Genomic DNA, 12,340 nt, shown 5'->3' with positions numbered 1-12,340 from the left:
ACTCCAGCTGGTGCAGACCCGTGCAGCTTCTGTGCATGCTACAACAGTCTCTGTGAGTTCCTATGTGTCCAGAAGGCCTTGCTTCCTTGTGTCTTTCATCCCCTCTGGCTCTGAAACTCTTTCTGACTCCCCTTCCTCAGAGTTCCCTGAACCCATAGTTGATGGAAGCATGCCTTCAGGGCAGTTTGTTCCATGGTCTCTACACAAAGTCCAATTTTGTGTCTCTGTATTTGTTCCCATCTACTGGAGGAGGAGGCGGCTCTGTTGATGTCTGAGCCAGACACTGATCTATGAGTAGAGCAGAATGCCATTAGGAGTACTTTTAGTGCTGAGTTCCCATTGCCTTAGAAGAACAGTAGTAATTGGTTTTGGCTCTCACAGTATAGCCTGGACTGGTCTGGAGCTTCTATGTAGACCAGGCTGGCCTTGAACTCAGAGATTTCCTGCTGAAATTAAAGGTGTGCTTTACTACACTTGACCAGTGGCACCTTGTTCTTAAAGATAGCCAAAAGCAAAACACAACAAAACAGCAAAACAACTGCAGGCTCCTTGTTAAACCTCTGAGGTGATATAAATAAGAAAATGATTAACCACTTTTAAAAAATAAATATCAAGGGGTTTGGAGTAAAAGGGAGTAATCTCACCTTCATCAAAACACAAAACAGAGCTAGGCAGTGGTGGCGCACGCCTTTAATTCCAGCACTTGGGAGGCAGAGACAGGCGGATCTCTATGAGTTCGAGGCCAGCCTGGTCTACCAAGGGAGTTCCAGGACAGGCTCCAAAGCTACAGAGAAACCCTGTCTTGAAAAACCAAAAAAAAAAAAAAAACAACAACAACAACAAAAAGAAAACCACAAAACAGACAAACAAAACCCAAACTGAAAACGTTTTCTGAGCGACACCAGTGCTTTCAGGTTCTTCTTCAAAAGGTGACTTATTTATTTTTAGCTATGCATATGTGTTTATGTGCACATGAGTGCGATGCCCGTGGAGGCCAAAAGATGGCATCAGGAACTCTGGAACTGAAGTTCCAGGCAGTTGTGAGCTGCCCAATATGGTGCTGTGAACAGACTCTGGTCTTCTGCTACTGCAGTGTGTGCTCTTAGCTGCTGATCCATCTCTACAAGTCCTTAGTTCTTTCAGTTACTTTAGCACTGGGCACTGTTTCTACGCAGCCCTGGCTTACAGAGCATCTCTGTCCTTCATGCTCTCCTTTATGATGGTAGATTCTTTGTTTGACCAGAACCCCTCCCTACCTGTGCACTTGCTTTTGAAATGTTGTGTTGGCATAAGGTTCTGCAGAATCAACCTGATAAGAATGACCTGTCACTGACTGTCACCCTTAAGATATGATCCATCTTCCACCACCTCCCAACAGCTCCCAATGAGCCTGCTTTTCTCCTCAAATAGTCCCTTATGCTGATTTGACCAGAATCTCATTTGCCAGATTGTCCTAACCCCTGCCCCTGCTTCTTGATGGTAAACCCCACTTGCTCATTCTGGACTCAGCCTGGAGCCACGCTCTGTGTTCTAGAATTCTATCTGTAGACCACCAGTCATGCCATGATGATCCTGATTGAAGTCTGCCTTACTATGCTGTACTGTGGGGTAATTTTTTTCTTATTGAACAGACTTGCAATCGTCTGTGTTACTATTTTTTATCATTTTAAAAATGAAATCATGATTCACACATCCGGCAGCTTTCCGTCTTGAAGATGTCTCACCAGCCTACCCAGCTAAACAGACCTCTGGCCCCAGGGCAATTGCGATTACGCGGAAATCGAAATACAAGGCCTTGAAAAGCAAGTGTGGGCTGTGTCTTCCACAGTCATCGAGGCTGTCACAAGGAATAAGGATGGCAATGCCAGAGTGGTTTGTAGGTTACAAATACTTTATAGAAGGAGTCATTGAGATAAACTGATCTCAACAAGGCTTGGGAAGTCAGGCAAGATCTGAGTACTTTGGCCCCAACTCTACACATGCTAATATTGAAAATGTCTATTAAACGTGAGGACAGCCGGGCGGTGGTGGCGCACGCCTTTAATCCCAGCACTCGGGAGGCAGAGGCAGGCGGATCTCTGTGAGTTCGAGACCAGCCTGGTCTACAAGAGCTAGTTCCAGGACAGGCTCCAAAACCACAGAGAAACCCTGTCTCGAAAACCAAAAAAAAAAAAAAAACGTGAGGACAATCACCATTGTGATGTCCATTATATTAAATGAATTAAGTCGGTGGCATTTGCTGAAAAAGCACTGAAAGATAATATCCCATTTCTAAAGTAGAAAGTCAACAAAATGGCTTGATCCTAAGGAAAATGTGTGAGGGACTATTTGTCTATATTTTAAAGATCAGAAAGTGAAATTAAGAAAGTATATTAAGAGACTTAGGGTCCTTCTTCCTCACTGCTATCTGCCCCCCTCAGCAGGACAGGCCATATCTGTGTGGCCATATTTGGTCATATTCCTCCCCAGGGACTATAAGGGTTGGGCCATGGCCAATGTGAACACTAGGCTCAGGACTCATACATGTGATCCAAGACTTGAATGAACCATCTAGTCTGGAAAGACATGCCAAAGCAATCTGATTTTTCCCTTCTGGACCTGAAACAGAGAAACCTAGTAACCTGTACCCCTACCTTCATTACCCCATCCTTCACAATGGATACAACAGTAAAGAACCCTGTGTTGACTGTTAGATGACAGGTTATGTGTCTACATGTATATCCCTATCTCTATATATGGTATAGATATTTTTCAGCCACAAAAGAATAACAAAATCTCATAATTTGTGACAATATGGATGAACCTAGAGGACGTTATATCACATGAAAGAAGACAGGCACAGCAAAGTCTTGTATGATCTCACTTCCTTTGAATCTTCAAAAGTCAAACTCCTAGGATCAGAATAGGATGGTGATTGCACAGGCCTAGAGGAGAAGGGTGTGGAGAGATGTAGTCACAAGTTCTGTAGACCCAGCTCAAAGCCTAGGGTAGCGATCTGTGTACTAGTTAATTTGATTAGGGTTTTCATTACAAAATATTTATGTAGGTCAAATCATGGCATGCTGTACTTTGACAATCTTTATTTGTGAACTAAGTACCGTGTGTGTGTGTGTGTGTGTGTGTGTGTGTGTGTGTGTGTGAGGGAATAACAGCAGGAAGTAGCTTTAATTAAAATTTGAGGGCCTGGTGAGGAGGCTGCCATGTATAGTTATATTTAAGATGGGTAAGCAGAAAAGAATGACGAATGTGCCCGGGAGCATGGAAGTGGAGAGAGACAGAGAGAGGATGACTCTTCCTCATGCTTGCCTGAACTCTTCCTGTCCTTTGACCCAGATTTTTCTTTCTTGACTTACAATAACAGTAATATACTGAATTTAAAACAAATTCTCTCTCTATAAGAGTCAAGGTTTTAAAGTAGTTTATATTAGCCTTAAATGAAATAGAAAGGTTAAGGACGTGCTGATGGTATTATTGCTAACAGCTGGGGGTACAGTCAGGCATGCATAGTTGTTAAGCGCCCTCCTGTACTGAATTCTGTTTTCCTAAGACCTTTTCAGTATTTACTAGGAACCTCCTGAAGACCTCTGAGTGGTTCCCAACTTGTGAATTCTAAGGAATGGCATTGCACTCACAGGAAGGGCTTGGCGTCACCTTCAATTCATGTCATGCAGTCACCTGCTTTGTTCATGGACATTGACTGCGCTTTCCTTGGTTGTCAGTTAATACTTTCAAGCAAAGCCTGAAGCAACATTGTGTACATTACCATGCAGAGAGCTTTACAGTTACATCAAGAGCAGACTCCTCCTCCGCTGGAGTTGGAGAAACCTGCTTGTCTTAGGGAGACAGCATCTACCCTAAAGTATTTGTGTGGAAAACCACAAGTGCTTCATGTCTCTTTCATTATAGCGCAACCCACTTCATAATTACCCTATTTTACAATTAAGTTGGGAAAAAGTAAGGACCCTCATACCACTGGAATGAGCCAAATCTATAAGGAAATTTTCATCCACAAGAAATTTATTCCAAAGTATGTTTCCTTAGAATTCTGACATATTTGAATCAAAGATTTTAGAATACCAAAGGCACTGTCAGTTATCACGGGGGAACACATTTAAAAATATTTTCCAATTCTGTGATCACAAAAGGAATTTGACATGCATTTTAAAACTGCCAGCTTAACGTTGCGTGGTTATTGCTGAGGATAAAATACATCATATTTTAAAACGATGGAGTTTGTTATAAAATCAATTTTGCCATTGCCTTTTGGGTATTGTGAATACAAAGATGGCATTAAACTAAAGGATTTATGTAATCTTTATAAAGAATTCTGCAGTAAGCCAGACAGGTGATTTTTGTGTGGCATGCATGCCAAGTGCATGACTACAGAGCTTTGTAAGTGGACAGCAGAATTGTTCTGTTGATGAATCCCTATCTTACCCATGCTTTTGAACTGTCCTCAAATTTATGTCGATGGTGACTATCTATGATCTATGAGGCAAGAGTGGCTTAGTACTCACTGTGACTACCTCCTCCAGTGTGTACATCGGGACCACCTTCTTGGGTGTTGGGTGTTTATTATTAAATCAGCACTGACAATCACTTGTAAGCTTAGCATTTGGGAGGTAAAAATAGGCGAACCAGGGGTTCAGAGTCATCCTTAGCTACATCATAAATTTTAGGCCAGCCTAGGCTACATGGAAATTTATCTCAAACCAAACTATGCCAAACCTATTAAGTTAAAGTTCATTCTATTATACAGACTGTTACTTCTATTTTTTTTTGGGTGGGGGGGGGACCTAAAGTGAATCTTCACAGTTTTATCTACTACAAATAAAATATTTTCTGTGTAAGTAGTATTGCCTTTCCTGAGAGAATTTTCTGGTGCAAGATAAGAGCAAGCATTCTTTATTCCACCTGCTTGCTGCCTTCCATGGTGTACTTGTTAAGCCACAGAACTGGGGGCAACAGGGGTGGGGGCCGCTCATAAGCAGAGGATGACAGTGTGGGCAGTAGCATCGGCAATCAGACATTTGACACAAAGGTTCTGGAAGAATGAAAACAGATAGGACTGTGTTGGGGAATACACTAGAGTGTAAGGCACTTTATCTCTAACATGTGCACAGATCTGAAGTGGAGAACTGTCCCTTCTCGAGAATGCTCCTCACTCAGAGACTATAGACGTGAGCAAAGTTACAAGGAGGTACTTGCAACTGTGGTCTATCATGTAAAGGAAAATTCTAGAAGGAAATGTCCTGCTCTTTTCTATTTGACTTTTGTTTATCTTTCAATCAACCACACAAAGAGTCCCTGGCCTTGTGTGTTCAACCTTCATACAGAACTCAGAACTTCACAGAAATGATTTACTCTCTGGAGATGCGGGATTGATGCCACCACACTAGGACCTGGCTCTCACCATGTTGGTCCAAGGGGCTGGACTGTACAGGCTGTGGTGGCATTTGGACATAGTCCATTGCCCATGGTGCCTTATCTCTGAGCACACAGATGAAGCATCGTCTACTCCTGTAGTAATAAGAGCGGTGGGCTGCGTCCCCGGCACCCGGCCGCCCCCACGGCTAGCTTTACCCGAAATAATTACACGGAAAACTGCATTCTTTTAAACACCACTTGACCCATTTCTATCTAGCCTCTTCTAGGCTAATTCTCACATATTAATTTAGCCCATTTCTAATCATCTGTGTAGCGCCCTTAGGTGCGCTTACCGGGAAGATTCTAGCCTATGTCCATCCTGGGTTGGAGCTTCATCACGTGCTTCTGTCTGGGAGCTGGGAGCATGGCGTCTCTCTGAGGCGTCTGCTCCGGAGAGGAGAGCTGTGGAGTCTGAGCTCACTTCCTCTTCCTCCCAACATTCTGTTCTGTTTACTCCTCCCACCTATCTTCTAACCAATGAGGACCAAGCAGTTTCTTTTTATTTAACCAATGACCTTCCTCCATCATACTCCAAAAGGAAAACAGACTTTTGTGCTTATAGAGAACACCCACCCCAGCTACCTGCATCCATAAATATGAGTAGTTACCACAGGGTTGGCAGGTACGCAGCACAAATAATAATCTAAAAACCTTTGTCTGAGCTGGTTTCTGGGTATATATACCTAGAATGGCTGGGTTATAACTCATGATTGGGCCTTTTGCTTCAGCCTTGGGGTGCTGGGATTAAAGTATAAAAGCAGTGCCCTGCCCCTTAGCTCCCTGTGGATTGCTCATTTGTGCATTGCAGAATTCCAACTTAAGATTGATCAGCAAAATTTCTACTTGGAGAGAAAATGTCTCAGTATGGAAACTTCTTTAGGAATTGGAAACACTGGGTGTGATTAGAGAAGGTTGCTATGGTTGCTACCATGGGTAAACAAGGAAAGTTAGAACACTTGTTCCCGGGAGTGTGCTGCTTTGTTAGAGGGTTCTTCTCAGGAAATCTGAGCCTTCCCCCTCTTCAGAGATTTATCAGTAAAATCACAGGTGGATAAAGACTGAGAATTCGTAATTTTCATCTGCTCCCTGGGGACTTAGAGCTGAGACTGGCCTGAGAAGCGATTGTTCTTGTCTCAGCTGCAACGTATGAGCATCCAGAGATATGGGGAGGGCAGAACAAAGCAGTCTGCTTCACACCAGAATCCTGACAGTCTCCGAACGCGTCCTTCAGCCGAGGATGCACAGTGGACATCCTCGGAGCCCTGTCCCAGGTGGGATCCCAAGAGTCTCTCCATGTCATCAGGTGAGGATGGTACCAAGGCTGTGTCAGGGTCATTGCTGCCTACCCCCCATGAGGTTAGAAAGGCTTCCTTCTGCTTCCTAAAACAGGCAGCAGTGTACAGCAGGTAACTGCTCTTAGCCGGGTGAGAGCGTTTATGCTCTATTGATTAAGTTCACATTTGAGCTCTCAGTCATAAAGTAATCTGGGGATTGAAAATGGAGGTTCCAAGTTAATTTTGTGGTCTGTCCTAGCCAAGTGAGGGCTGAAATAATGTTCTGTATTCATGGAACCATTAACAAACCATAGAAAATGTGTTTTAGTTGTTTCTCTCTTTGGCCTTTGCCCTCCCAGGCTTTTGACAAAAATAAAAAACATTAAAAAAAAAACCAACAAAAAACAAAAACAGGAGGAATATTTACAAATTCACAAATTCTTGATCTTGTTTCTTAGATACAACTCAAGAATTAGTTATTTAGGATATGTATATATGTTTTAAAACATGAATATATATGTGTGTGTTTTAAAATCATGCTTAGCCTGACTCACGCATTTAAATTTTTTTCTCATGAAGGATCTACATTTTGTCTGTCACTTAGCAACAGGCTTGGAGTAATAATGGAAGGGGTATTAATACAAAATATTCTCTTGGTCTCCATCATTTTCCCACATGGAGGGCTCCCTCTTCTAATATCCACACTATAAAATTGCCTCCGGCAAGTGGATTCTTCAATGTCAAAATCTCCTGTATCTCTTTCTTGAATCTTTGTGTTTGTTTCATACTTTTGCTTCCTAGGCCTTATTTACTTATTTGTTGAACAGAATTAGAGGCTCCCATTTTCAGAGCAAGCCCTGTGCAGGGTGTTAACCCTGCTTATTTATTGGTTTCATGAGGTTACATCTTAGAATCAAAATCAGTGAGCAGACCTTCTGTGGTCCTGATGTGAGGCAATAAGAGATTCACAGCATCACCTACAAGTTATTCTGGCCAGAATTGCTTGGCTGAAACAAATCCAGCTTTTAGCTCTGGCTTCCAGCTTGCAGAAAATACCATGGATAGAAAAAAAGAAGATTTAAGTGCTACCACGAAGAACAATAAGCTCCACGAGGCAGGCTATTTGGCAGGAGGCCTGGCCTGGATTTATATGTAACAATTCAATGTTATAGAAGTCTTAATATATTGGGAGAAGGAATTATCATTGTCTATAAAGATGCTTAGGTGACACAGCAGATGAAAACTGCGTGCAATTCTTGGTTGAAGCCCATTAAGAGCAAATAAGCTGTTTAAGATTTTTTGGGAATAATTAGAGAAATTCGAATATGAAATTGGAATATCCAAGGAGATGTGGCCAAACATCTCTTCACCCCCAGACAGGGTACTCATGACAGACCAAGCAAATGATTCCCCTAGGTTAGCTTAGTGAACCAGTGAGTTTATTGGGGCTTTGTATAGGATAATAACGAAGGGGTTACTTACAGGAGCATGGGCGATTCAAAGACAGTGCACCACTCAGAAGCTCCGCCCAGCATGGGTAATGACTCCTACAAGTCACATCCCTGGAGCTTCCTGCACAACTACAGGGAGCTCTGTCAGCCATGCAGTCTCCTTTCCCAGGAGTCATTATGGGTCATGTGAACTTGGGGAGGGGTCTTGTGAATGAATGTTCCGAGGCTCAAGACTTTCCTGAGACTTATTACTTTGCGGGCCTTAAAAATTGTTGTTATTTATTTCTATTATTGTGTAGATACGTGTATATGTATGAGGTGGTAGTGGTGATAGTGATGGTGGTGCAGCGGTGTGTGTGTGTGCATGTGTGTGTGTGTGTGTGCATGTGTGTGTGTGTTACAAAGCACAAGTTGAAGGCAGAAGTAAATTTTTAGAAGTTGAGCAGCTCAAAAGCACCTGTGACTCCCGTTCTAGGGGACCTAATGCTCTCATGTGGCCTCAGTAGGTGCTGTATTCATGACACACATACCCAATTTAAATTTAAAGTAATATAAATTTTAAAAATCTTCGAGGAATAATTCAAAAGCATCCTCAAATAAGGCAGTAAAAAAAATACAACAAAATTACTCTCCCAGAAAAACATTTTATTCTTGCCAACAAACCCCATTTCTGCATATTTTAACTAAAGTTTTCTGGTTCTAGTTTCTAGTTCTTTTAACCACTTTGACTTATCCACTGAACGTTTTAGAACTCGGCTGAGGTTTCTCTTCACCTTTGCCTCTATCATTAGATGAAGTGACTTTGACAGCCATAAGAACAGCTGCCCACTCCACAGGCCTCTAGGCTTCTTCACTGACTTGTCTCAGTCCTATCTCTCTGTCCACCCACACCCCAACTTCCTTTGAAAGCTACCCCTCCAGTTTCAGTTTCCAGCAGCACATGCTTGGCCTCCGTCTCTTAGCTGTGCCACTTGCCCTGTTCTTGCCCTGGTGCTAGGGATGCCCCGTCCCATCTCTTCCTGTTGACTTTCCTATCCCCACCACTGCTGTAACTGGACCCTCCATTCTCTGGACACTGCCTTTCCTGCCCCTCAGATCCCTCACCTATTCCATCTTCCCTTCATATTACATGTTTGATAAAAACAATACCTGGATTAAACGAAAGTCTCGTTCCTGGCTCACCATGGCTGGAGGAAGCAGCCAGCCTGCCAAGTGGTGTTTTAAGGCTCTAACCGCAAACCTCAAGTGAGCCCTGGGGAGTGTCTAGCGGTTCCACTCTTCCCCAACCTCCAAAACCACTTCCCCTTTTCTCTTAGCCGAGCGGCTTGACTCTCATCTTACTGAGAAAATACCCATCAGCAGAAAGCCTGATGTCTTCCACTGCAAGTCAGCTCTTCTCTTCCCTTCCTCTTGAGTACAGCCTTCAGAGATAATCTTGTCTGCTCTTATTTCTGGTCAGCTCCCCTTGGAGAATTGGGATAAATCCTCTAGCCACACCAAGAGCTTTAGTGTTGTGACTTCCTTTTCCCCTACGTGTCAACATTTCCCAATAAACTAGATCAGCAACCGAAGGCCATAGCTGGAAGGTAGCGCTTGGCCCTGTTTCTGGGTTCTATAAAAACCTTCCTGTAACTTCTTAAAGCCCTTATTTACAGTCAATCAACCAATCAACCAGTTAGAGAACATGGTAATATTTGCTCTCTCCTACCCAGTTTCAGAAGAAAAGAAAAAATATCATAAGTAAATTTAGAGTTCCCTTTTCCCTTGCCTGTATTACTCCCACCTCCCGACTCCCTTGTGGGGATAGATGTTTTCAATATTCAGCACCTCTTTTTAAAGAGGGGTGGATAAAACTCTGAGTGCTGTGTGAGAATTCTGATGAACGCAGTTGGCAGGACCCCGGAGGAGGCCTGGCTCCTGCCGCATGGCTCAAGACAAGCCTGTTACCTTCAAGTTTCCCTTGGAGAGGAACAAAATATTTTCACCCTATACGTAGAACATGGATTGCTAGATATAATTAACATTAAATTGTTTACTATTAATTCTCTTACTATTAAATGAATTATTTAAGAGGCTTCCTCTGTTCTCCTAGTGCACACAGTTGAAATCTTTTCCTCCTTAATGGAGAAACTATCAAAGAAAACATTCGAGGGAAGTAAGAGAAATGCCACGCAGCCTCCTTGAGCAAATAAAATGACGATAGTATTAGGATTCACCTGTGCCTTGTGACAAGCATTTCCCAAGGCATCTTTATTCAAAAGAAAGTACATCCTGACTGATATAGGCAAGGAGCTGAGATAGGTTACTTTGTTGTCCCTACCCCCACCCTCCATGAGGATCCAGATGTATGGAGCATTAGAACTGTATTCACTAACTCATAGTCCAGCCTTCTTCTGTTTTGCTTCTCTATTGAAGAATATTGAATTTGACCCGCGTTTGGACTAAATAGGGAAATGTGTCGCTTTTATTATTTCACGGTTTAAGAGTATGCAACACCTAGCATAATTCTGACATTTAACCAAGAGATGATCTGTAAGGGTTACTGGGATGTGGTGCTAGACAGTTTCCAAGGCTTGTCCATCTCCACACTTCCCCAGGCGCTTAGTTAAAAGGATTTCAGATTTAATGTAAGGGATACACACACACACACACACACACACACACACACACACACTAAAAAGAAGAACAACATGCAAAAGAAGATATCATAAAGCTCTCAGTGAGAAATTAGCTGTAGGGAAATTAAGGCTTTTGAGAAGCAGTGGATGTATTTTAATCTCCTCTTTGCTGGAAAGAATCAGTCAATACTAGACACTGAGATTCCCTAAGTGTTTGAGGATTTTTTTTTCTTTTTCTCTGCTTACTGGGAATATATTGGAACAGAGCAGTTGTGGCATCTTGCTTGTTCTTTGAGAACAGAATATTTAATACCACATTTCAAAAGCAGGAAAGAGACTGAGATTTCCCCTCTCTAGTAGCACAGAGCAGAGACTGGAATCCAGTGAACAAGGGTTATGTTACTCTGTTAGGAGAATCGATATGTATGTATTAGTGGATCCTCTGTTCATCTTGTCTTTTGGAAAAATGCATTTGTATTATCTTATGTGTGTATGTTCATGCATGCAGGTGCCCTCAGAGGCCAGAAAAGGGCATCACATCCTCTGAGACTACAGTTTCTTGTGGTTGTAGGTCACTCTTGTAGGTGCTGGGAATGAAATTCAGAAATTCTACAGGAGAAGCTGGTGATCTTAACAGGGCCATCTCTCCAGCCCATTTGTTTGTTTCTTTACCAGATACTATGCAAAGTGTTGAGTTGTGAAACAAAGGGAACTCTATATTCCTTGGTCTCACCTTTTGCATCTGTTTAGATTGAATCCCAGTGGTTGCCCCTTCTCCTGTTTCTGTTTCCCTTATGAACCTTTGTGCCTCGTTCACCTCCACTGGCATGGAAGATAGTGCATACACAGTGCTTCTGCATATTGACTGTTGACATCACTGGCATCATCACCAACTTCTTCCTTCAGATTCTCTGTTCTGAACTTTGACACAGGGCTTGTATATTCAGGTAATGAGTATCAGGGTTTGTATATTTAGGCAATGAACAACAACAATAACAAAATCCCACTGTAGCTTGTCACTAAGACCAACATTCAGGAACTACTGATGAGTAAAATGAAAAACAGATTCTAGTATTCTCTACCCTTTCACAAAATTGCTTTAGGAAACAATCCCCCCTCATCTGCCCTTGTCCCTGCAACCTCTCCTCCAAACACAAACGATAAAATTGGAAAGGAAAGAGAAAAACAAAAAGAAAACAACAACAAAAAAGAAAGTAAAGGAAAATCTTGTCTTGGAAGCTGTCGTGTGACACACTGAATGGATAGCTTGTGGAATATCTGTGTAAATGTGAAACATATGTGTAAATGTGGAACATATGTGTAAGTGTGGAACATATGTGTAAATGTGGTGTTTAATGGGGAGAGTCCAGTGGAAAAGATTATGCTCCTAAAAATGCAAATAGGAAATAGTTCAAAAACGATCTTAACTCTGTAGGAAGAGAGATTATCATTGAACACTGGCTCACTGTTGAGAAGTGGGATGAGCACTCGGCATGGACTTTGTTTTTCAGGATTTATTCTAGATGATAGGAACATGGATGCAAAAGTTCATAACAAGGAGATTTGTCAG

Source organism: Microtus oregoni, unplaced genomic scaffold, assembly GCF_018167655.1.
Source record: "Microtus oregoni isolate MIOR12 unplaced genomic scaffold, Mior012 000010F_ref0000083, whole genome shotgun sequence".
In the NCBI taxonomy this organism is placed as follows: Eukaryota; Metazoa; Chordata; class Mammalia; order Rodentia; family Cricetidae; genus Microtus; species Microtus oregoni.
The sequence above is the reverse complement of the archived record's forward strand: the minus strand, read 5'-3'. Positions refer to the sequence as shown.